The sequence below is a fragment of the Lemur catta genome, chromosome 10 (assembly GCF_020740605.2).
Source record: "Lemur catta isolate mLemCat1 chromosome 10, mLemCat1.pri, whole genome shotgun sequence".
Classification (NCBI taxonomy): domain Eukaryota; kingdom Metazoa; phylum Chordata; class Mammalia; order Primates; family Lemuridae; genus Lemur; species Lemur catta.
In genome coordinates this window covers 80965648-80991249 of record NC_059137.1, presented here as the reverse complement: position 1 = coordinate 80991249, position 25602 = coordinate 80965648, and the positions used below count along the sequence as shown (strand labels likewise).

The following is a 25602-nucleotide window of genomic DNA, read 5'->3' as shown; positions in this document are numbered from 1 at the left end:
GATATATAGTGCTTCATTAACAGTTATTCTATTGCTAGATACAAGGCTATATATAATAAATACCCACATTCAGACCACATTTTGGTAAAAAGGTTACCCAATTTAGTACTGAAACTGTTCCCCATATCTAATTGCCTTCATGGAACAAAACCCTGTTTTCCAGCCCTTAGAATAGGTTCTATCCCTTAATCAATACTTAACCCTTCTTCAAATGAAAGTTACTAACATCATCACAACTATAATGCCTCTCTCTATACTCAAAATTCATCTCCTCCTGAAAGTCTGTCCATTTTTATCTATCATTCACTCACAACATATGTCATTAACGTTACACTTTCAGTCAGGTTGGTTTACCTTTGCTGGCATGTTTCTTGCACCTTCTACATGGGCTGGTCCTTCCTCCCACAATGCATCACAAACTCCAAGGAAATAGGGACTTCATTAGTCATCTCTTTATAAGGATCTGCACACAAAAGCCAATTGATATTAGTAGCCAGCCAATTCTATGGTCTCCCAAATACAGGGAATCAAAAAGAAATAAGGTTCCTTAATACCTTGTTTTATATTAAACAATCAGCAAGTCACATATTTACGCTTACCTTTCTCACCTCACCCCCCAATCCCCATCCAATGAAAAGCTAGATCATTAGATTCAAGCAGAGTGAAGACCTGATAAGGATAAGGTTGATTAAGAAAAAGGAAAAAGAGGCCGGGCGCGGTGGCTCACGCCTGTAATCCTAGCACTCTGGGAGGCCGAGGCGGGTGGATCGCTCGAGGTCAGGAGTTCGAGACCAGCCTCAGCAAGAGCGAGACCCCGTCTCTACTAAAAAAATAGAAAGAAATTATCAGGCCAACTAAAATACATATATAGAAAAAATTAGCCGGGCATGGTGGCACATGCCTGTAGTCCCAGCTACTTGGGAGGCTGAGGCAGGAAGATCACTTGAGCCATGGAGTTTGAGGTTGCAGTAAGTTGTGATCACACCACTCACCCCAGCCTGGGTGACAGAGCAAGACCCTGTCTCTTTAAAAAATAATAATAATAAATAAGAAAAGAAAAAGGAAGAAGTCTGAGGAATTAGAAATGGGGAGAGAAAATAAGAAAGATCAAAGCAAAATAACTAAAACGAAAATGTAAGCCAAAAATAATAAAAAGGAATAATATATAATAAGGCAATAATGTCAAATTATAACCAAAAAAAAAAAAGAAGTCTGAAGGAAATAAATTCAATCTCTTGCTCAAGTTGAACACTAAACCACAGCTCACAGGGCAACTGACAACTTTAAAATCCCAGTCCAGGGACATGTGGTTATCCCACCCTGGTACTTGTTACACCAAATATTACTGCTGACTTGGGGTACTCCCATGTCAGGATGAGAGGACCACCAGCATTTACACTCCCTGCCAACAGATACATCAGTAACTGCAGGCTGGAGGGAGAACCAGAATCACAACAGCAGGCCAAGGACTGCACAAAATGGGTCTGGTATTGAGGTTAAAATTAAATGAAAGCGAAGAGAAATAAGACAAGGGAGAACAAATACAGCATCAGAGTGGGCTCTTTCTACGTGTAGGGAAGGCAAACATCTGGAATTATTTGGTGCTGAGTGCCACCAAATTTAAGACTGTTCCTCCCTTGCAATTATTTCTTAGTAAGACCACACAAAGAAAAAACAGACCTAGAGGCTAAAATGATGAAGAGTGGTTAAAGTCGGTATAACAATAACCATTAAAAAACACACAAACACATTTTTAAAGTAACAGAACAGTTAAAAGTGCACAAAGAATATTCCTGATTGACTTGGAAAGATATTCATCTTATGTTATATAAGGAAGCAGCAAATATGTATAACAGCATGGTAATATTTTTGTAAAAGTATATATTTGCATATGCACGGGAAGTCTTCAAATGATTCCAAAATAAGTGCTGGTATTATGTGTGATTTGTACTTTTTTAAAAAATTTTTTCCTGTGTTTTCCAATTTAATTAAAATAAAAATAATAATCCTTTTAAAATAAAAAAAAAGATCCGCTTCCAGATCATTCAGTCTTTACCCTGATTAAATGTAATTTAATGAATTAGCAAACTATCCCTTTCATAGAGTGCAGCTCTGGGAGGGCTGCCTCCCATACTGTGGAGAGAAGGGGCCACTGGCCAAGCCCAACTGCATTATGGTGGGAAAAAACACAAGTTTTCAAAACCAACAGTAAGGTTTGAACCCAGCATCACTATTCACTAGTCCGATGACTCATGGCAAATTATGTGACATTTCTGAGTGCCAACTTCACTCTCTTCAGAAGTGGAATAGTAACTGCCTCAACAGATTGTTTTGAGGATTCTCGAGAATAGCTCCTACCTATGAGGACACAGACTGGTGAGGCAGGTACCAGAGAACAGTCGCCCTTTTGACCACTGCTATACTTTTTGTTATCTCATGAAATAATCAGTTCTGAAAAATTCCAGAATGTTTGCCATTTTCACTGACCTCCCCTCAGCCTGGGAATTCTCCAATTAATCCTCAACAGAGCAGCGCAGTTACTGATGCTTCCTTCCAAATCACCTACACCTACCCCTTCCAGGAGGGAGCAGAGCAATTATCCAGCAGAGTGAAACAGAGGAGCAGGGGTCAGAGAAGGAACACCTGCTTGCTGAAGTGCTTTGTCCTATGAGAAAGGCAGTAGGATAAAAAACAGCTCTTCTAAGGGCACATACTGCAGAAGCATGGACAAATGAATTGCAGATGTCATTATAGACTCAGTATGACATATGACACTTTAGCTGAATTTGCACTACAATGGTTGTTCCCTTTTTAGTGTTGTTTTAAAACCTCCAAGAATGTCCACTACAAATTCTAGTATTCATAAGCATGCATTGAACCTAGTAAAGTTCAAAACCACCCAGACAGGGAAAAAGAGGGGGAGAAGTGTGATGCAACTATCTATTATAGAACAGGGTTGCACAGCCAGACTTTCTGCAGTGATGGAAATGTTCTAGCTCTATCTGTCCCATGCAGTGCTGCAGGCACTAGCTACACGTGCCTTCTGAACACATGAAACATGGTTAGGGCAACTGAGGAACTGAATTTTTCATTTTATTTAATTTTGATTAATTTAAATTTAAATAGTCAAATGTGGCAACTGACTATGGCATTGGACAGGACAGGCCTAGAACCTTGGGTTAATGACTTGTGCTTACTTAACAAAGGGTGGTATGTGGATGAGTTAGCTAAGTTTAAAAAGCAAACAGACACACACGTACACCCAGCACAATGTTAATATTCTCTGGCTACACACAGAATTCTAGAATTCACCTTGATAAAGCTGTGGCCCTTGTCTGACCTCAACCTGTCTTAGTAAGTTCAGCCTGCCATAACAAAATATCATAGACTGGGTGGCTTAATCAACAGAAACGTATTTTCTCACAATCCTGGAGGCTGAAAAGTCCAAGACCAAGGTTCTGGCTGATTTGGTTTCTGGTGAGGGGTCTCTTCCTGGCTTGTAGGCATCCACCTCCATCCTCACATGACTTCTTTGTGCTCATGGTGGGGGTAGGGGTGGGAGGAGGGTAGAGAGATCTACCTCTTCTTATAAGGCCATCCTATGAGATTAGGACCCCAACTGTATGCCCTCATTTAACCTTAATTACCTCCCTAAAGGCCTTATCTCTAAATACAGCCACATTGCCGATTAGAGCTTCAATATATGAATTTGGGAGGTTGAGGGCACAATTCATAACACAACCCTCCACTCTTCCGTAACTAGCCTTCTTATCATGAGTTCCAATACTCCATGGACTATCTTTCCCACCATTAATCATCTTCTAGAGCTACAGTCCCCAACCCCCAGGCCACTGGACTGATACTGGTCTGTGGTCTGTTAGGAACCAGGCCACACGGCAGGAGGTGAGTGGCCAGGGCAGCTTCATGTATTTTAGAGCCACTCCCCATTGCTCACATCACCATGTAAGCTCCACCTCCTGTCAGATCAGCGGTGGCATTAGATTCTCATAGGAGCATGAACCCTACTGTAAATTGCGTATGCAAGGGATCTAGGATGCGTGCTCCTTATGAGAATTTAATGCCTGATGATCTAAGGTGGAGCTGAGGTGGTGATGCTAGCACTGGGGAGCCTCTGCAAATACAGATTATCATTAGCAGAGAGGTTTGACTGCACAGTAAATGTAATGTGCTTGAATCATCCCAAAACCACCTCCCCAACCCCTGGTCTGTGGAAAAATGGTCTTCCATGAAACTGGTCCCTGGTATTAAAAAGCTTGGGGGCCACTATTCTAGAGGCTTAGATTTCTGCCTATTCTTATCACAACACCAGTTAATACCTGAGTAAGACATACACCCTGCTACCAGACACCTCTGAAATTGACCAAGATTAAAATTTGGCTTTGACCCTTAAAAATGGCTTCTTACCTCTTAAAACTATTGTACAGAAAAGAGTTAACACACCAGGACTGACAATGCTCTACTTAGAAATGCTTGCACGGTTGGCCCTTGCTGGCATCTGGGAACTTGGATTGTGGGCGAGTTCCCACCACCGTAACTAAGAGGGATTCACTGTGCCTAAACTGTTTGCACAAACAATGTGATTTATGCCAAACACTTGCTTTCCTTCTAGGACTCTGGAATTTTGGTAGTTGCTAGCCAGAGAATACATATATGCCCAACACCCAGTAAAAACCCTAGGCACTGAGTCTCTAATGAACTTCCCTGGTAGACAGCATTTCACATGTGTTGTCACAACACCTGGCTTGAGGAATTGAGTGTGTCCTGTGTGAGCTCATGGGGAGAGGACTCTTGGAAGCCTGTACCTAGTTTCCTCCAGACTTTGCCCCATACAACTTTTCGTTTTGTTGATTTTTCTTTTTATCCTTTGAAATAAAGCATGACCATGAGGACAACTCTATGCTGAGTCCCTATGAGTCCTCATAGTGAATCATCAAACCAGAGGGTGGCCTTGAGGAACCCTAACACACAAATCAATCCATTTTCTTGATTCACATTCCCAAACACCTATCTCTAGCAGAAGAATTCCATATTCCTATATTTTAATCTTTCCAGGTTTCACTCCAACCCATAACTCTGCCTGCGCTGGCCTTATCCAGTCTATTTCCTACAATTATCACAACTATTCAGAACAAGATGACCATTAACTCATCAATTCTCTATGTCAATGTTTCTAGAACTGGGGTGAATATTTTCCAAGAGATAAAAGAGATAGGGAGAAGCTTTTTTAATATAAAAATGTTTTCTAATAAAAATCAGTCTCATTTTATTTGCCCTTTCTACAAGAGCAGAAGCTGCACAGCACCCCTAGAATTTGCCTAGCAGGTTCTTCTTCCTCAAAATACCCTTAAATGTTAGTCATCTATGGGTTTCCATCTTCCATCCCATTTCATCTAACTTACCATGGACCACTCCATTTACTTCCATATCTTTAGCTTCCATTTGTGAAACCTAACTCTTTTAACTTCAGGCCAGTCATCTCTCCTGAGCCCTGGAAACTTACCTCCAGTCACCTATATTATAAATCCTACAAATCAGTCCTTAGGCTGATGCTCTTCTTGACACTTTTGTTCAAAAAAATCATCTAGAGCTGTTTACTTTACAACTCAATTGAGCTGTCTACAACTACTAGTATCACAGCAGTCCAAAGTTAGACTATTTGAATCCTTTCCCTAACATATCTTTTGAGTATTCCAGCCCATCCCAACCCTATTTAGTAGTACAGTATTATAGAACTTGGTCCCATACTATGCACAAAGAAGCCATTTAATAAATGTTGATTCAATAAATTAATATCATCATCCATCTATCAGATCTACAGCAAAACAGAATGGAGCACCATCCAGGTAGACTAGCTGTGTTCAGGAATATCACTACTGGTAGTTTCACTTTTTTTAGTTATATATGAATCAGAATTTTCAAAAAGTGGTTTGGAATAACCAGCTAGCCATTTTAGGGAGAAAATACAGTTGGATGAAAAATTTTAACTTTAAAAATTAAACATCTTGTTTTAGGAAGATACTAGAGGATTTGCTCCACCAAGAGGAAGGAGAAAACCAAGAAACAAGACAATAGCAAACAGAAGATCCAATATCAGGGAAAGGACAGAAAGATGGATGACAATGAAGGGAAATCACATGGCAGATACAAAAAAAATTTTTTTAACAGGATACGAAGGGGTTCTTTGTATCTGCCTGAATTTCCTTCTCAAAATAGAAAATTTTTGAAATGCCAAAATAGTTCAAAGAAACTTCCACAATCTAACTTAAAAAAAAGAAAAGAAAAGAAAGAAAAAGAGAAGAGGAAGGAAAAAGCAACGGCAGCAGTCTGTTGTGGTATCTTTTATGTTGATGGAAAGATCTAAAATTCCTCTGTGGATCTTACCATATCAAGATATCACCATTACCAGCTTTGTGCTTTCACAATTACCAATCTAAGTTACAACATGATAATTGACAATGGTTGGCTTCGACTGTCCTGATCAGAAATTATGTTTAACAGGATTTCAAGAACAAGTTTAAATGAGACAGATTCAACTGTCTTCTTTTGATAAATGATGGCTCTCTTTAAAAGAGCACTAATGACACCTTATAAACAGTCATTTAACTGCTCCACCAACCAATTTAGAGGCTTTGCCAAAAGTCCAACTAAGAAATTCGGTAAAGGCAAATGAAATTTTAAAATGCAGTCACCGATAAACAAGTAAGCAAAAACAAAACAACCCAAACACACACACACACACACACACACACACACACATGTGCACAAGAAGTACGGCAAAGCCCAGTTCATTCAGACCTTCCAGTGGACCCTTGCACACTCTTAAATTGGACAAAAATCTTGCAAGTCTTAATAGGAAAGCAGAGCATAGAAAGTAGCTTTAAAAATGATGATATGGCCAAACTGATACCTTACCAGTTGTCCCACTAAATGGAAACTGAGAAGAAAAATACAGTGGTGCAGGTTTTGAATGCTTTTCCCTCCTTGTCTAGCTAAAAGACAAGACCACAAAAAATGCACTTAGAATCATCTAGAATAAAATTTTTTCCTTAAATACAGCATTCTAAAATGTCACACTAATACAATCCTTAAATAGCAACTATTTTCAGCATCCTTTTATTTTTAAATTGACCAATGCAATTGGATTCCATTAACAGCTAATTTTTGCCAAATTTAACTCTAACAAACTCATTTAAGTTAAATGACCATAAAGAATAGAATACATATACTGTATTTTTGCATTCCTACAATTCAAAAGCAACAGTATCAAATATTTTCAGGCTGTGAATAGACATGCCATACTTCAGGCTAAAAGCATATTTTATTTCAAAATTAGGAGTGAAAATAAAGCTCAAAAAGAAATTACTTCTCAATCTTGAATTCAGTGGCATTAATATTAATGACAATCCCACTCATTTCAAAGGCATGTCCCAGAGTGTTTATATTATGAAAAATGGGTCTGGAATGTCATCTTCAGTAAATTTGAAATTGTTTAATCTGAGGTTTTGCTAGATTTGTAACAGCTGCACTTGTGTTTACAACTATAATGAGGTCTTCACAGCATGGCACTCTTTTACACATTTTTTTAGATCTGGTTGTACTGATCAACGGAAATGAGTTTGATATCTCTCTATAGCTACAAGTTTAGTCAGAATAAAGTTTTGTTTTGGATTAACATTGTACAACAAATGCATCAAGGACCTTCAGAAGTTTTATGGTACTAGTTACAGAAAGATAGGACAAAAACTTCCATTCACATACAAACATTTGGAAAATGACTCAATTTGTGTTTGTGGAATTCGAATTTTGTTTGGGGAAAAGATATGCACATCCAATACACCGTGGATCTAATTTGTTTGCTGGCATTCATTGAGAGTCTCAGGGCACGTTACCAAGCAGAAACTGGTTAGGCAGTATTCAAAAATTACATTTCTTCTAATGCCCCTATTTACACAGTAGAAAGATGTAACAAAAAGCCTGCCAAAGACTCGCTTAAGAATGCTTCAACAGGAAGCTCCAGCACTCTCCCGCCATGGATGTGGCTGTTGGTGTAATGAAAAGAGCACCAAATGGGAGTTAGTTTCCCTGGGTAACAGTCCAACAACCTTGCCACTAACCTCGGTTTCCTTCTCTGTGAACATTTCAAAGAGAAGTCAATATTGAAGGTGAATGCTTTCTGCTAAAATCAGTTGAGTTTGAGCAACCAGAAATGCCCAGTTCTTTTGATTATTGAAAAGGTTATCATCCCATAATTATTAAGACACACTTAAAAGCTGTACGAACACAAGTAACCCAAGAAGTTCTTCAGTATCTCCTTTTGAGCAATCTCTTGGGAACCCCCTAATTCTGAGCCAAATTAATTTATCTGGAAAAGGCCCCACTCTATTACTCTTTTATAAAAATGCCTATCTTACCTCTCAGCACATATGATTACTGTGAGAATCTCATATAATCTATATGAAAATAATTTGGAAAGTACAATGAACTTTAGAGATTATAACCAAAGTAACATTAGAATTGAATCAAGAAAACAAAAGTAAGAAAAATCCATGTTTATTTTATAAAACCAATGAATTTTTTTAAAAAGTCAGTAGAACAAAAAGATTTGATTTCTAAAGGGTAAATATTACTGCTCAGGAATAATAATAAGCTTTTTCCTACAGATATGAAACTTTGAACTCACCAGAGAGCCCAGGTTATTGCAGTAATTTCCCCAATAAGTATGATAAATTTGTTATGATCTATAAATTTTTTTCTAAGTGTTAGTTTGACAAATGAATACATTTCAAAATGATTCAAAAGTTAATAAATTACTTTAGGCAAAAGTCATAAATTAGAATGTCCACAAAAGATAAGTTGAATCAGTAAAGCAATCAGATGGGCTTGCAACAACTAGAAAACAAAACACTGTCCAAAGAAGACAGCCAGGATTTAGCTCCTGCCAGCTGCCGCTGAAAGAGAAGTCAGACTTAAGTGTTCTCAGACTGCTTGTCTTAGCCCATTTTGTGCTGCTATAACAGAATGGGTAATTTAACACATTGACCTCCACACTAGAAAAAAAAATTTTTTCCCTGGGGCCACAGTGTTTTATGAAAACAAAATGATCCTTTCTAATTTGTTATTTTTTATTGTTTTCTGTGTGTGAGTTATATGCAACACAATCCACATTTTTAGAATTAAATTGCCAATATTAATTGTAACAATAAGAACATCAACAAGATTTTCATGAGAACCAACTGCAGGGTTTTGCTTCATGAGGCCCCAGGCTCAAAACTAGCCTGAGTTAAATACAACTCACATGGCAGTCAACATGTTAAAAAACAGACATGTATTGGCTCCTAGTTAGGAAGGCTGGGAAGTCCAAGACTGAGGGTCCACATCTGGTGAGGACCACAGTAAGGTACTGTGTCGTATTGTGACAGAAAGCATTACGTGGGGAGAGAGAACTAGAGAGCCAAACTCACTTGTGTAACAAATCCACTCTCAAAGTAACGGACTCACTCCCACAATAACAACATTAATCCATTCACGTACATCAATAATACCTAAAAATATGTTTAAAAGATAATTAACATGTAGTCATCTAGTCATAGCCACTGTGGCCACAAAATAATGTAACCAAAAATGGCTGTGATCAAGTACATTTTCAAAGAACTACCCTATTTTCACCATTCTTCCTCAAAAACACATAATTCTTTTAAAACTCAAATGATTTTAAATTAAACCAATTAGATTTAAATTATTTTAAAACCAAAAGGACTTAGTACAATTTCAGGCAAACATTAGATGTATACAGCACACACATGTAGAACTAAACGAAGATACCAGAAACTTTGAATAATGAAATAAATTTCTAGCTTTTAATACCACCAAAAGAATGTCACTACCAAAATTCAACATATTTTTAATTGTGATTTTATTTCTTAATTTACAACTACTCAATTTTAAAATAAAATCAGTCACATTACAGCATTTCAAAGAAAAATATTTTTATATTTATGATACTCCTAAAACTGGCTGCATAGTTTCAAAAAAATACCAATTCATCAAAATACTTATCATCAAGAAAAAGTTTCACTAGCTTTGCCAACCGTTTTTGTATAATGGTTAAAAAATCAAATAGTACTGGTCAGAATCAGAAAAATGGGGTATTATTGCAGGTGCCAAACATATTAGGTTATTAAGTATAAAATGTCTGATTTCCTTAAGTACTAAGTTTGACAGCTGATATCTCTGACATTTCACTTTGACACTTCTTGTTTTTTGTTTTTTTTTTTTATTGTGAAGGTACATCCTCATTCTTTCAAACACACATTTTGGCTTGTGATCATCAATTTTTTTTAGAGCAATTTTTGTGAAACCATGGATAAGTCAACAATTCGTGTTATTTTTTAAAATGAGTTCCATCGTGGAATCAACACAGTGCAGACAGCTCAAAATATCAACCAAGTGTTTGGGGTGTCTGTGGCTAATGAATGAACAGTACATTGATGGTTTGAGAAGTACTGTTCTAGTGATTTTAATCTTGAAAATGAGCCACAGGGGCAACCTGAGACGAAAGTGGATAATGACAAGCTGAAAGCTATAGTGGAAGCAAATCCATCTCAACCTACACGTAAATTAGGCCCAAGGTTTGACGTTACTATCCCAACAATACTGGACCATTTGAAGCAAATTGGCAAGGTAAAGAAGGTGGATAGATGGGTTCTGCATGAATTAAATGAGCGTCAGGAGAGATACCATCTCAAAGGTTGCCTTTCTTGGCTACAACAACATGAAGACGAACCATTTCTACACCATATTGTTATGGGATGAAAAATGGATTCTTTTCGACAATCTCAAGTGTTTGGCACAATGGTTGGATAAAGATGAAGTGCCGAAACACAGTCCAAAACCAAATATTCATCAAAAAAAGCTAATGGTATCTGTTTGGTGGTCCAGCGCTGGTATGATCCACTACAGCTTCATGAAACCTGGTCAATTACAACAGATGTCTATTGCAACCAATTGAACAAAATGATGAGGATGCTTGTGATTAAACAGTTGAGGCTGGTCAACAGACACAGTCCAATCCTCTTGCAAGACAATGTTGTCACACAAACAACGCTGCTCAAACTACAGAAGCTGGACTTGGAAACTTCTCCACCATATTCACCAGACCTTGCACCAACTACCACCTCTTCCAGGCTTTGGACCACTTCTTGCAAGGAAAAATATTCAATTCTCAACAAGCTGTAGAAAATGCCTTTCTCGATTTCATTGCCACTTGCTGTCCAGGCTTCTTTGCTGCTGGCATAAAGGAGCTACTGTTAACATGGCAAAACTGTGTCAATAGTTTAGGCACATACTTTGATTAATCATACTGCTTCTTGTTTGAGATATAATAAACTAAACTTTTGATTCGAAAGCAGATATTTCAGATATAATGACCTGATACTACAGAAAATACTACTTCATAAATAAAATGCATGCTGTTATACCACTAATACAGGGTTACTCACTCTTGAGGCCTACGATTAGTGACACATAGCTTCAAAGAAAAGCAGAAATTAGGTTTCATTTGTCCAAATCCATATTTTATATAGCCTTGTATTATAAGCTTTGATCTGTACAGGCAGGCTAAGGAGTCATCATAATCTACGCTGGACAATGTCATGTTTGGGTACCCCACATTCAGGAAGCTGGGAGAGGTCCCTTTTTTACTTAACTCAATTAAAAAAAAAAAAAAGCAAGCTAGCGTTAAATACAAGTGATTCTTTCAAAGAAGTACAAGTGTTACCAATCTACCAAAATATATAATCTACATGCATTTTATACACCACATATAATAAGGTTTATAAAATGATACCATATCACCTAGAATGTTTTTTGTTTCTAGTAATCAAAAACCCAACTGTATTCACCAAGATAGGCTAAGTTATGCTGTAGTAATGTTTTTCTTATGCTGTATGTCCAATGTGTATGTGGGCGATGAGAGAGGGGTCTGCTCCACATAGACACTCATGGATCCAGGTTGATAGACACTCTGACATCTCAACACCAAGCCTCCATAATCAACATGGCAAGAAGAAGAGAGAGCTAGGTCATGAATCTGCTAATAAATGCTTCTACCTGGAAGTAACTTGCTTAAAACCTATTGGCTAGAACTATCACATTGCCCTACCCAGCCACAAGTTAACTGGGAAATGTGGAGGATGACACAGATCTTTAGTAAGTATTAAGTATTTCTGCCACACCAAACAAAACTAGCTAAAATAAAGGGAACGTGTTGGTTCAAGAAGTTGGAAAGTCGAGAATTAAGGCCAACTTCATAGTTGATCCATCTCTCCAACCTGCTCCTCTCATAATAGCAAAACAGCTTCGGCCATTACAAGACTCACATTATAGACCACACCACCCAAAAAGTGAGTACACACTGCTGTTCCACCATCCCAAACAAGAGACCTCAGATGTATTGAGATTGGACTTGCTTATGCCCAGCCCTAACCAATAACTGTGGAACAATGACTGTGGACCAAGCAATAAAATAGTCACATTGCTTTAAATCAATCCCAGGAGCTAAGTGTGGGGTCAGTGTTCACCAAAGCTTATAATATAATGACTACTGAAAGAAAATCTAGGCCCTGTTAGTACAGAGAAAGGAGGAAAAGATGCTGGATAGACACCCAGCAAATGTCAACAATGGTTATATAATAAAAAAGAACATACCCTGAAAAAGCTAGCCAAGAGTGGTAGAAATAGGCATACACACAAAAAACAACAGTATGAACTGCAGTGCATAAGAATAGAGGAAAAATCATTATTCATAACCAGAAATGACCATCAAGGAATCAGGGGTTGATAAAGAAATCTACGAGTTCAGCAACTGAACTTACACACAGAATTAGAAAAATAGGGCTGCACACAGTGGCTGACGCCTGTAATCCTAGCACTCTGGGAAGACAAGCCAGGAAGATTGCTTGAGCTTAGGAGTGCAAGACCAGCCTAAGCAAGAGTGAGACCACCTAAAAATAGAAAAAATTACCCGGGTGTGGTGGTGCACTCCTGTAGTCCCAGCTACTTAGGAGGCTGAGACAGGAGGATGGCTTGAACCCAGGAGTTGGAGGTTGCAGTGAGCTATGAAATGATGCCACTGCACTCTACATGGGGCAACACAGCAGGACTCTGTATCAAAACAAAAAAGAACCAGCCCAAGAGGATGTTGGAAGTCACTAAAGTAAATAGCACCTCCAAATTCTTATGAAAGAAACAAGTGTTTTGCAATTCTGCACCTTTGAACCAAACCAGGTAAGGGATCAGAGACAAACTCATATACTTAAATAAGGTCCACCCTGAATAGTGTGTGTGTGTGTGTGTGTGTGTGTGTGTGTGTGTGTGTGTGTGTGAGAGAGAGAGAGAGAGAGAGAGAGAGAGAAACAGCAGCCTCAAACTGTCTTATGGGTAGTCACCAGAATTACCAGACCCCAGATCTCAAATTCCACTAAAATAGGTTAAATTTACATAAAATGTTTATGTGACATATTTATTCTGTATTACCAAATGAGCATTGGGTCTCTAGAGGAAAATGAAAAAGCAAGCTCCAGAAATCTGAAAAATCAAAAACAGGAGTAAAAGGTAATGAGAAATATAGTCAGATGTAAAGTCAGGTCATCTGGGAACCCTGCCCATTGGATGCGGTAAGGCTGACCACAGTTCCAATCCCTTCCTCTTCCCCTCCCCTCCCTTAACCTCACTTCCCATGGTACCTGTACTGTTTCTAATTTTCAAAGGTCTGGAAAGGGGCAAAGAAAACATAAAGCCCAATTCACCATTTTATAAAAGCCTGACACAGTCTCACTAAAACCTGTTTTTTGTCATGTGGAGGTGGGAGTAACCCCAGGTTTTATTTTCAAAATTCAAGAAAACAAATGGTCTCACCACTCGCTACTTCTTGAGGAAGTTGGAAGCAAAGATGATGGACCAGTCCGGGTCCAATCAGGAAAGAGAAAACCCCACTTAGTAATAAGAATTATTCATTATAACGGGATAGGAGTAACAAGAGATTGGCTAGCCAAAAGTAAACAGACCTCTAAAAAATATAGGAATACCAGATACAAGGAGAAGCCACTACCCGATACAAGGAGAAGCCACTACCCCTAGGGCTGAGATGGAGGCCCAAAGAAAAACACTCCCTTCTCCCAAGGTAAGAGATCATGACCTTTTTGGAGCAGGCATAGCCATGGCTCACTGAATAGCAGAGATGTCTCTGTGGGACACTACACCAGCACAACTTGCCAGAAACCCACCCTCTAGGGTTCCAGGCAAAGGTGTTCACAGGGCGGTGTCCCACTGTTCCAAAACTGCCTGAGGGCGATGCTGGGGTACACTGTTGACCGCTGGATACTGCTGACCACAGCGCGCCACAAGAGCCTGCGCTAGAGAAGCTGCACACACCACATGAGCCAGCGCTACAGAAGCACAGACGCTGGAGATCCGGCTCTGGGGAGGCTGCACACGCCCGGGAGCAGGTGCTGGAGAAGCCGCACGTGCCAGGGAGCCGGTGCTGGAGATGCGCACACGCCTGGGAACAGGTGCTGGAGCAGCGCTCAAGCCCGGGAGCCAGCGCTGGGGAGGCCGCACACGCCAGGGAGCCAGTGCTGGCGAAGCACACACTGCGAGCTGGCACTGGAACAGCCTCACACACCACGGGCGCCTGACACTGTAGAAGCGTTGCGCGTGCGAGCCGGGGCTGAAGGCACGCGTGGGGGCTGGCGCCGGAGAGGGCGCGCTCACGCTTACACAGACACAAGCGGGCGCCAGAGAGGCAGCGGGCACGCGCTGGCACATGCTTGAGAAGCCGCGGGCACGCGTGGGCGCAAGCCTGCGCTAAAGCCGCGCGCATGCGCACAAGGAATGGTTGCTAACTTAAGTTGTAATTTAAAATGTCCCCATAAAGAAAAATCCAGAAGAGATGACTTCATGGTTGAATCCTATCATATATTTAAATAAAAAATAATACCAATCTTTCACAAACTATTTCAGAAAAAATGAGAGGTCAATTCCCAACTTTCCAAGATGTTAGTATTACCATACATACCAAAGCCAAAAATTTCACAAGAAAAAATACTACTCACCAATATTCCTCATGAACATAACACAAAAATCCTAAACAAATATTACTAAGCTAAATCCAGCATCATATAAAAAGGATTATATAACACGACCAACTGGGATTTATTACAGGAAACCAAGGTTAATACAACATTCACAAATCAATGAATATAATAAATCATATTAACAGAAAAAAGGAACAAAACCACATGGTAATGTCAATAGATGTAGAAAAGCAACATTTCTAACATTTGTTCATGATAAGAATTCTCAACAAAGTGGCTCACGCCTGTAATCCTAGCACTCTGGGAGGCTGAGGTGGGAGGATCACTTGAGGTCAGGAGTTGAAACCAGTCTGAGCAAGAGGGAGACCCCATCTCTACTAAAAATAGAAAAAATACGCTGGGCGTGGTGTGTACACCTGCAGTCCCAACTACTGGGGACGCTGAGGCAGGAGGATTGCTTGAGCCCAGGAGTCTGAGGTTGCTGTGAGCTAGGCCGACACCATGGCACTCTAGCCCAGGCAACAGAGCAAGATTCTGTCTCAAAAAAAAAAACAAAAAAAATCTATTAACAGAAGGAAAGTCTCTCAATCTGATAAAAAGCATTATGAAAAACTTATAGCTAACAACATACCTAATGGTACAAGATTGAAATGTTTTCCTCCCAAGATGAAAAACAAGTCAAGAATGTCAACTCTCTCCACATTTATTCAGCAACACACTGGAGGTTCTAGCCATTGCAATCTGGCAAAAAAAAAAAAAAAAAGAAAAGAAAAGAAAAGAAAAGAAAAGAAATTAGACATCCAGACAGGAAGCAGCAAAAATCATCTTTATTCACAGATGACATGATGTAATATGTAAAAAATCCTATGGAATTCACAAAAAAAAAACCTGGAAGTAATACATTCAGCAAGGTTGCAAGATATAAGATCAATATACAAAAATCAATTGCATTTTTATATATTAGCAATGGACAAGCTAATAATGAAAAGTTTTAAACAGTTCTATGCACAACAGCATCAAAAATAAAATACCTCAAAATAAATTTAACAAAAGAAGGGCAAGATCACTTAAAATTACTAAATATTGCTGAGAGAAATTAAAGATCTAAACAAATGGAAAGATATTCCATGTTCATGTTGAGATGGCAATTCTTCCCCAAGCAGATCTATCGATTCAATGCAATTCCTATCAAAATCTATCACAGCAGGGTTTTTCTAGGAAAAAAAGTCAAGCTGATACTAATATTTACACGCAAATGTAAGGAACCCAATATAGCCAAAACAATTTTGAAAATGAAGAAAAACACTGAATGACTTACATCACCCGATTTCAAAACTTACTATAAAGCTACCACAAACAAGACAATGTGGTGCTAACATAACAATAGGTATACAAGCCAGGCACAGTGGCCCACACCCCTAATCTCAACATTTTCCAAGGCCAACGTGGGAAGATCGCTTGAGGCCAGGAGTTTGAAACTAGCCTGGGCAACACACCAGGACCCTGTATCTCTAATAAAAAATAAAAATTAAGAAAATTAGCCAGGTATGGTGGTATGCACCTATCGTGCCAGCTGGGAGGCTGACACAGAAGAAGCGTTTGAGCCCAGGAGTTTGAGGCTGCAGTAAACTATGATGACCCCACTTCACTCTAGTCTGGCTAACAGAGTAAGAGCTTGTCTCTTAAAAAAAAAAAAAAAAAAAAAGGCTGGGCGTGGTAGCTCACGCTTGTAATCCTAGCACTCTGGGAGGCCGAGGTAGGTGGATCGCTCAAGGTCAGGAGTTCAAGACCAGCCTGAGCAAAAGTGAGATTCCCCCCCACCCCGTCTCTACTAAAAATAGAAAGAAATTATCTGGCCAACTAAAAATATATACAGAAAAAATTAGCCAGGCATGGTGGCACATGCCTGTAGTCCCAGCTACTCCGGAGGCTGAGGCAGGAGGATTGCTTGAGCCCAAGAGATTGAGGTTGCTGTGAGCTAGGCTGACGCCACGGCACTCACTCTAGCCCGGGCAACAAAGCGAGACTCTGTCTCAAAAAAAAAAAAAAAAAAAAAAAAAAAAAACAAAGGAAAAGAAAACGATAGGCGTATAGACCACTGAAACAGAAATGAGAGTCTAGAATTAAACCTTTATGGTCAACTGATTTTTGACAAAGGTGCCAAGGCAATTAAATGGAGAAAGGATAGTTTTCAACAAATCATGATGAGACAACTGTATATCCATGTCCAAAAAGATGAAATTGCATTCATTCTTCATACCATATGCAAAAATTAACTGGAAATTGATCACAGAACTCAAATATGATCCAAAAAGAGAAATCTATAAACTGGACTTCTTCGAAATTAAAAACTTTGTGCCTCAAAAGATACCATGAAAAAAATTAAAAGACAATTAACAGACTTAGAGAAATTATTAGCAAAACATATGTCTGATAATGGACTTATATCCAGAATATACAAAGAATGCTTACAACCTAATAAGACAAACAACCTAACCAAAAAATGGACAAAAAGTTCCAATAAACATTTTAAAGAATATGCAGAAATGGCTAATAAACACATGAAAATATGTTTAATATCATTAGCCAATAAGGATATTCAAATTACCACCACAATGAGATACCACTTCGTACCTACTAGGATGGCTATAATACAGACACAGTAACAAATGTTGATGACATATTATAGAAAAAAATAAAATCCTCATACTTGCTGGTGGGAATGTAAAAGAGCACGGCTATATCGGAAAATAATTTGGTAGTTTTTTAAAAAGTAAAACATAAGCTTACTATACAACCGAGCAATTCCACCCATATGTATCTAACCAAGAAAAATGAAAACATGTCCACACAAAGATTTGCACTTGAATGTTCACAGCAGTATTCATAACAGCCAAAATATAGAAGCAACCTAAATGTCCATTAACTGATAAACAAAATGTGGTATAGCCACACAACGGAATACTATTCAGCAATAAACAGGAACAAACTACTGATACATGCTATAATATGGATGAATCTCAAAAACATTATGCTAAGTGAAATAAGCCAGACATATAGAGCACATATTTTATGTATCTATTTATATGAAATGTCCAGAGAAAGTTAACCTATAGAGACAGAAAGCAAATCAATGGTTGCCTGGGGCTGAAAGCAGGAACCAGGATTAACTACAAACTTGCATGTGCAAACTTGTTAAAATGATGCAAATATTCCAAAACTGAACTGTGGTGATCACTGAACGATTCCAAAAATGTACTAAATTTACTAAAACTCACAGAACTGTTTATAAACAGACTATACAGCCTCAAAAAGATGATTTCCATATGAACTCTGCCTTCTTATAACTAGAGAAAAGCACCAGGAATGTGTTATCAGGGAAGATTACAGATTCTCCTGTATGACAATTCTTAAATGATTTCTATGTACCTAGGAGAGTTTATTAAGAGCCTAACAGAATGGCCCAGATAACTTTGCAAGGTCCTTTGCAAACCAAGTCCTCCTTCCCCCTCCAAAAAAAGGTCGTTAGGTATTTAATAAAAAATAAAACACTCAAGATTTACACTATCTGAATTTTTATTTTTCCTTCTCCACTTCTAGTGCATTTTTTAAAACACACTGCAAATTAAATGTATTTCTTTTACAGGTGTTCTTTCATACTAAAAAGCCAATCATTCAGGATCCATAAACAAGACAGAGACTATACATATCCCAGGCTAAAATAAGATTTTTAAAAAACCATTTGGTGCTGATTTCTAGCTTGACTTGAGGCTCTACCACTACTAACTTGGAACTGCCACTCATGTGAGATTTCTCTGGCTCTCTCTTGGCCTAGATAATCAATCCAACTTTCTACTAGCCAGGCTGGCCTCCCTGTAGCTGGTTTTCATAAATACAAAATTTGTATAATTGTTACTGGAACTACTTGCTGAAATATGGAACTGGTTAAAAGTACCATTTATTTTAAAACGTACATGCAGTTTCACATACATGCAGCAACACATCTTCCTAATCCAGCCAATGAATCAAGCTAATACTTTTATTAAAGGACATAACAAAAAATGCCAATATAGTTTGCTTTTCTTTTCTGAGGCTTTAATAAATGTGTTTCAAAAAATCAAGAGGAGTATGACCAAATAAAAAAGATAAAATTTATAATATATAAAAGTATGATTACTCCAGTTCTAAAGAGGCAGGATCTAACTTTTACTCCTGGGGGAGAGGTGAAAGAAGCCCTTTGTTACAACTTGGAAAACAAATTCTTGTTTGATGCAATCTTTCTTGTATATGTATATGACTAATGTATATGAGCGTTTACTTACATGTGAATCTGGTTGTACCAGATTACATTACATGGAAACATCAATTTAAGTTTAATGGATAAAGTCACAAAGAACATGTTTTCTATCTAAGCTTATGTAATGAATGATCCCAACACATGGTATGAATTCTACCATTTGTAACAATCCTTGAGGAGAGTAATGAGAAAATGTTCTCAGCGGCATATCACTGAAGTTGAGTGACATCCATAAATAGCTGAAGTTGGGTGGCCCAAAAATGCTCTGCTCATTTGATAAATGGTAAGTCAATCACAACACACTTTAGATGCATTAAATGGGGCACAGGTTAAAATAAAACTAGGAGCCCAGGAGTTTTCCCAGTTTCAGATTAGAACAAAAGCCCAGGCACATAAGGTCTTTGCTGGAAAATTCCTTGGCCTCTTTCCCTTTCCGTAAGATTCTGGTCCCAAGCTTCTCATATTTCAAAAACTCCAAATCTTTTTCCCCTCCAGAACGCTAGTTACATACAAAATCATAGCGGGTTCATTTGTAAACGCGCCCACCTAAAAATACAAAAGAGCAAACCAACAAACGTACAGCACCCAAAAAATCTCTCAAGGGCTTTGAACGCCACTTGGCCTTGCATCCAAATAAAGAGCTGCGGGGAGACAATCGCCCATCAGAACCGCCCTCCTCCCGCCCAGGGATGAAAGGCGGACGGCGGGAGCACAACAGCCGCGCCCCGGGCTCCCCTAATTGGGCCTCGCCCCCTCGCGGCGCCCCGGCGGCTGGCGGGGGTGGGGGTGCGGAGCCCACGAGGCCAGCTGTACAGGGTGATGGGTTAAAAGAGGCGAGCTTTTCACAGCTCCCACGGATCCGAGGCAAAGAAATTCACCTTTGCTCCTCTCCTTTTAAGAAGACATAGATGCCTGCGCTCAATGAACAAAAAGGACCAAAACGCCAACTCCCAGCTCCCACCGCTCTGGGGGCTCCCTTCCGCGTGACCCCTCCGGCGCTCCAGCCCCTGGGCTCGCCCCGCCCCATCTGACCTCGCCCCTCGTCAGCGGACCCGCCTTCTCCCTGGCCCCGCCCCCGCGGGCTGGCGCCACCCCACGGCGCTCCCCACCGCCTCTCAGCCCCTGCACCGGGCTGGAGCCCCGCTCACCCACCTCGAAGCGCGGAACGCGGCGGACGTTCTCGCGAGTCTTGCCCCTCTCCCCTCCCTCACCCCCCCACCCCCAGCTGACGCGTCGGTCAGACCCCCGAGGGAAGCAAACGCCTTCGCTTAGTTCTGCGGCCTCTCTCTTACCGGGTGGTCCACGCCAGAGCTGCTTCAGCAGTTTGGGCAGTGGCAGAAAGGAAGCCACCGCCCGGGTTCTGTGGCTTGAAAACTTGGCTTTGCCTTGTATTGGCTTTTTGTTTTGCTTTGACTTTTTGGAATTTTCCCGCGGTCTCTCAGTAGTGGAGCCCCGCGCGCGCATATGAGCCCGCAGTGCACTCTGGGGCCTGGCTGAAAGCCCCGCGCGCTCCCGCGGCATCGCGGGAAAATTCCGACAAATCTCGGGTCCGTGGGGGCGGGACGGTAGACAGCCCAGGCTGGGGCGGAAGTCGGCGCGGCTGGGGCGGCCTGGGGGCCAGCTGGGGATCCGAATTGCTGCCCAGGTGTTCCCTGGCCCTGTGCGAAAGCACCGGACGAGAACAAGACCGTCGCGAGGCTCCCGGGGAGAAAAATCCCAGAGGTTTTCAATCCGGTTGTTCTCCAGTTATTTTAAGATTCTGGGCCGGGCGCGGTGGCTCACGCCTGTAATCCTAGCCCTCTGTGAGGCCGAGGTGGGTGGATCGCTCGAGGTCAGGAGTTCGAGACCAGCCTGAGCGAGACCCCGTCTCTACTAAAAATAGAAATAAAAATTATCTGGACAACTAAAAATATATATAGAAAAAATTAGCCGGGCATGGTGGCGCATGCCTGTAGTCCCAGCTACTCGGGAGGCTGAGGCAATAGGATCGCTTAAGCCCAGGAGTTTGAGGTTGCTGTGAGCTAGGCTGACGCCACGGCACTCACTCTAGCCTGGGCAACAAAGTGAGACTCTGTCTCAAAAAAAAAAAAAAAAGATTCTGTTAAGAATACAGAGGAGGTAAAATGGAAATTAGTTCTTTCAAAGAAAAATTAATTCAGGTATTATCAAGGGGCTAAAAACTCTAAACAGGCTCTAGAATATGATTTTCTAGCTGTGGTCGCAGCAATAACAACAAAAAAAAGTATCTTTGGGTAATGATTCCTCCGGCCTGAAATCACTTCCATGCAGCATCTGATTCGAGTTCAAATCAGTTCAACGCTGTATTTAAACCACTTAAATAAATGGAAAGCAGAATTTTCTACAAACTTCCATTCATATCAATGGTATTACCTTGTCTTGGTCAATTCTTTTTTTAATTTAAGTTACTAAAGCATGAAAGTTTTTCATATATGTTTAAATTGTAAGAAAAAATAATCTGAGGAATCTAGCCTTAAACTTTTAAATACTTTAAATCAATGCCTCATAACCATAAATCATAATCATAAAACTACAACTTCACGTATGCACCCAAACTACGAAGCACTGTATTCATGTAATAAAAATAGTTCTCAATTATTTAAATACTTTCAACAATTCTTATGATGAAGTACCCATTTTATCAAAGAATAAATTCGATTCAGAGATTAACTTGCTAAGATTATAGAGTTTATAAGTGATAAAGTTAATATGTAAGGTAGTGGTAGCAACAATCTTTTAAAAATTAAAGGGAAATACAAAAGGAACACGGTCCAAAACTTGAGATAAAATTGGCAGGATCTGCAACTGTATTAAGGTATCAGGTGTTTAAATTCATTCTGGAAACTATTCCCTGCCAGTCAAAGAGGTTTTGCTTTTTTGATGTGTGAATAGTGCAATGTGGGGATGTGGGTAAATCGGAAGCAGGGCTTGTGTAAAGAGATATATGCTTGAATGGCACTCATTGTGACATCTTGGTCATAAGAAAATTATGTTTGTGGTGACAAATCAAGAGTCCAGTTAATGTTTAAGGTCTGCATATACTAGCAAAGAAAGCAACTAAACCATGTATTTCTTTTTTTTTTTTTACTTCAGGATATTATGGGAGTACAAACACTTTCGTTACGTTATGACTTTGCCTCACCCAAACCAGGATTGGAGGCATGCCCTTGACCCCATACAGTGCTCACTGCATGCATTAGTTGTGAGTTTACCCATTCCCATGCCCCCCAAACTATGTATTTCTTAAGAGAAAATAACTATTTTGGTACTCAGATTTTTTTACATACTTGCTGAAAAATCATTTTTAGTGTTTGCAGTATTAATAATTGAGGTCTTGCCATATTGTGGTTTTATGTCTTTTTAATCCTGTGGTTAATAAAGAATTGCTAGGCTCAGTCAACTATGTAGTATCTGAAATGACACCATGTTTAGGCTTAATTTAGACCTAAATGGGAAGTATAGATCCAAACTTCAGTTTATGGGGATTCATGACATTCATTTTGTCTAGCATCCATAGATTTGAAGCTATACTTACTAATATTTTAAGTAGTAATGAGATGATCACTTTGTAAAATACCTGAAAAATTTCTGGAGAAACAAATACTTCAATACAAATTCTATTTTTAATTTGGTCATAAAATTGAGCATGTGTGCCTCTAGATTGGTTGTAATATAGAGCCCAATGACATTTAAATAATGTGAAAAAATGTTTAAGTGACATATTTAGGTGAAAATTATTACATCCTTTAGGCTAAATGTGTATATTCTAGAGGAAAACACACCGTCAGCTGAGTGCTTCAAAGTTCCTGACATTATCAAACCTTCCTTCAAAGTTCAGTGAACAAAAATTAACAGAATCAACCATCTTGGATTCCACATGTACAAGCCATTGTAGTAAGACTCCTACTTCCAGAATTAGTCCAGGCACCCTAGTTTCTAGTCCTCATTTGGCACCCCAACATTTAACAGTGTCTTGGCCGTGGCTTTGATATTTGCCTGTCATACCTCAACTGTGAATAATGCTTTCAGGTCCCAAGCACTGAGCCAATTCCTTGGCCTAAATGATTTCCTTTAATTCTCACAGTAATTTTTTTATGTGGTAGGTAATATTCTAATGTCACAGATACAGAAGCTGATCACAGTGCCATCTCTTCTAGTGGTTGTTGGAACCTGGCTTCAAATCCAGGTAGACTGTCTCTTGGGCTTGTGCTTCTTACCACTTGCAATGTTCATGCTCATGCCCCAGGGTGGTGAGTCAAAAATAAGGGATGGGGTGAGATGATCCCAGAGGCTTATGCACTCTAGTGACCACATTGCTCTTCCATTAAAACACTCCCACTGAGGAAATGCAAGTTGAATTATAGAAAACAATGAGAATAAGGGAACACTTCAAGAAATGGAGTAAATAACAGTGAAAGTCTTTGATCTGCCACCCTGAGGGGGAAAAGCTCCTGAGGTCAAGGAAGGGGGGGCTTTGGAGGTGGAAATTAACAGAAAAAGGGAAATGTAGTATAAATGCTACATGGTACCTGCCCCCTCACCCCCTGCCCATGTGCTCACTCCCCAGGCTCTGCTGAAAGAATGTACCCAGGAGGGCATGTTTATTTATAATAGTCACCCCACTACTTGCCATAGCTAACTGAACCAATCAAACTAAATTGCTGGGGAATTTCAAACTGCAACACTGAGAGATTGTACTACCTCTATACCACAGGACCTCAAGCCCCCATGCCAGCCAAAGTTATCAGGGGAAGAAAAAAATATGACTAGCAAAGAAAGTTGGTTGGCAGAGAAAAGTAAAAAAGTTGAAAGGCTGTTATTTATTCTATAAGAGATAGAGTAGTTTCCATTCCCAACTTTTTAATCTCAATTTTAAGGCAAACTGACTATACTTTTTTCTATTCTTGGTTGTCCACAAGATTCCCCCATATCCTTGCAATAATCACCGCGTTACCTATGCTGACGTCAGTGTTTCTCTCCCTTACTGCAAAGCAAGTACTGATTAAGGACCTGGAGGTGACAGCTCTGCATTGTGTCACTGGGCATTAGCACTTTGGCTGAGCCTACCTGATAAATTAATCAATGGACACCTAAGGAGAGCCTACCATAGGGGAGGAAAAATATCTTTTACATGGCACAGGAGCCTTCATAAGGAAATGAAGACTCAAAGAAGCTATTAAACCTGTGTATTTTTACGCTAGGTTTGATGAAGAGTGGACAGTCATAGAGAGATATAACTGGACAAAGATGGGAATAAATTGGGGAGAATTTAGCAGGGCCTATTTGTTCAGATTCTTCTCTGTGACCCTTTATCTTCAGATGTTCCTTCCCTCTGGGTGTAGGGAGGGCACTTCTCACATGAGTCTCATGACCTGTTCCAGGGGAAGATAAGATAATCCTTCCTAGGTTTTATAGCCTGCTTCAGGGGAAGAGGGAGGAGGGAAGGTGAAAGGGACCTCCCAGCTTCTGCTATTTTTTCAAATTTCAATGTGTCGTATTTTGGAATAGCATGTTCTGAATGCTATCACTACCAAGCATAAGGCATGAAGCATATAGGCTGTGCTGAAAACACAGATACATCTGAGTATCTTAGAGTTGGGAGAAACCAAGCATTCCCTAGATTTTGGATTTTGGGGGGCCAGAGTTAACAACATTTTATTTGGTCAAGTAAAGACTTTGGGAGAAAAAAATCTGCCATCATTGTAATTTCATTTTTAAAGAAACATGTTTTTTAACTTTACTAAAAGATGAAGGAAAGCCTCAAAGAACAGTTGTGTAAATTGAATAAGTTTTGCTTCATGACAAAGTCATTACATTATCCTTATTAATCTCATCTTACCACTTCCTTCCCTTGTTAATATCAGAACACAGCTTTTACTTAGCGTGGCAATGTGCCCAATAAAAATGACTGCATTTCCCAGCCTCCCTTGCTGTTAGGGGTGGCCATGTGACTCAGTTGTAGCCAGTGAGAGATAAGTAGAAACTATTGGGAGGAACTTTCAGAAAAGCTTCTTAAAAGGTGGAAAGACAATAGGCAATGAGATTTTTCAGCCCTTTTCCCCTCTCTCTTGCTTCGTACCTAGTATAAGGGCAGAATGGCTGGGGTCATCTTGGACCATAAGGTATCCTCAAGGATGGTAGTCATGGAATAAGGATGGCAGAGCAAAAGAAATA

General features: G+C 39.7%; 1 protein-coding gene across 3 annotated transcripts in view; it reads right to left on the bottom strand.

Moving 5' to 3' along the window:
* The window catches only part of FANCC (FA complementation group C), a 246018-nt gene extending 225124 nt beyond the window's left edge, over nucleotides 1–20894 (bottom strand). For 2 of the 3 annotated variants that reach the window (XR_006737903.1, XR_006737902.1), the window contains exon 1: nucleotides 20703–20885. The gene's annotated coding sequence lies outside the window, so the exon portion shown is untranslated. Of the gene's footprint in view, nucleotides 1–20702 lie in introns of all 3 variants that reach the window. The other variant, XM_045563464.1, reaches the window with a different exon arrangement.
* Between the last annotated feature and the right edge of the window lie 4708 nt (nucleotides 20895–25602).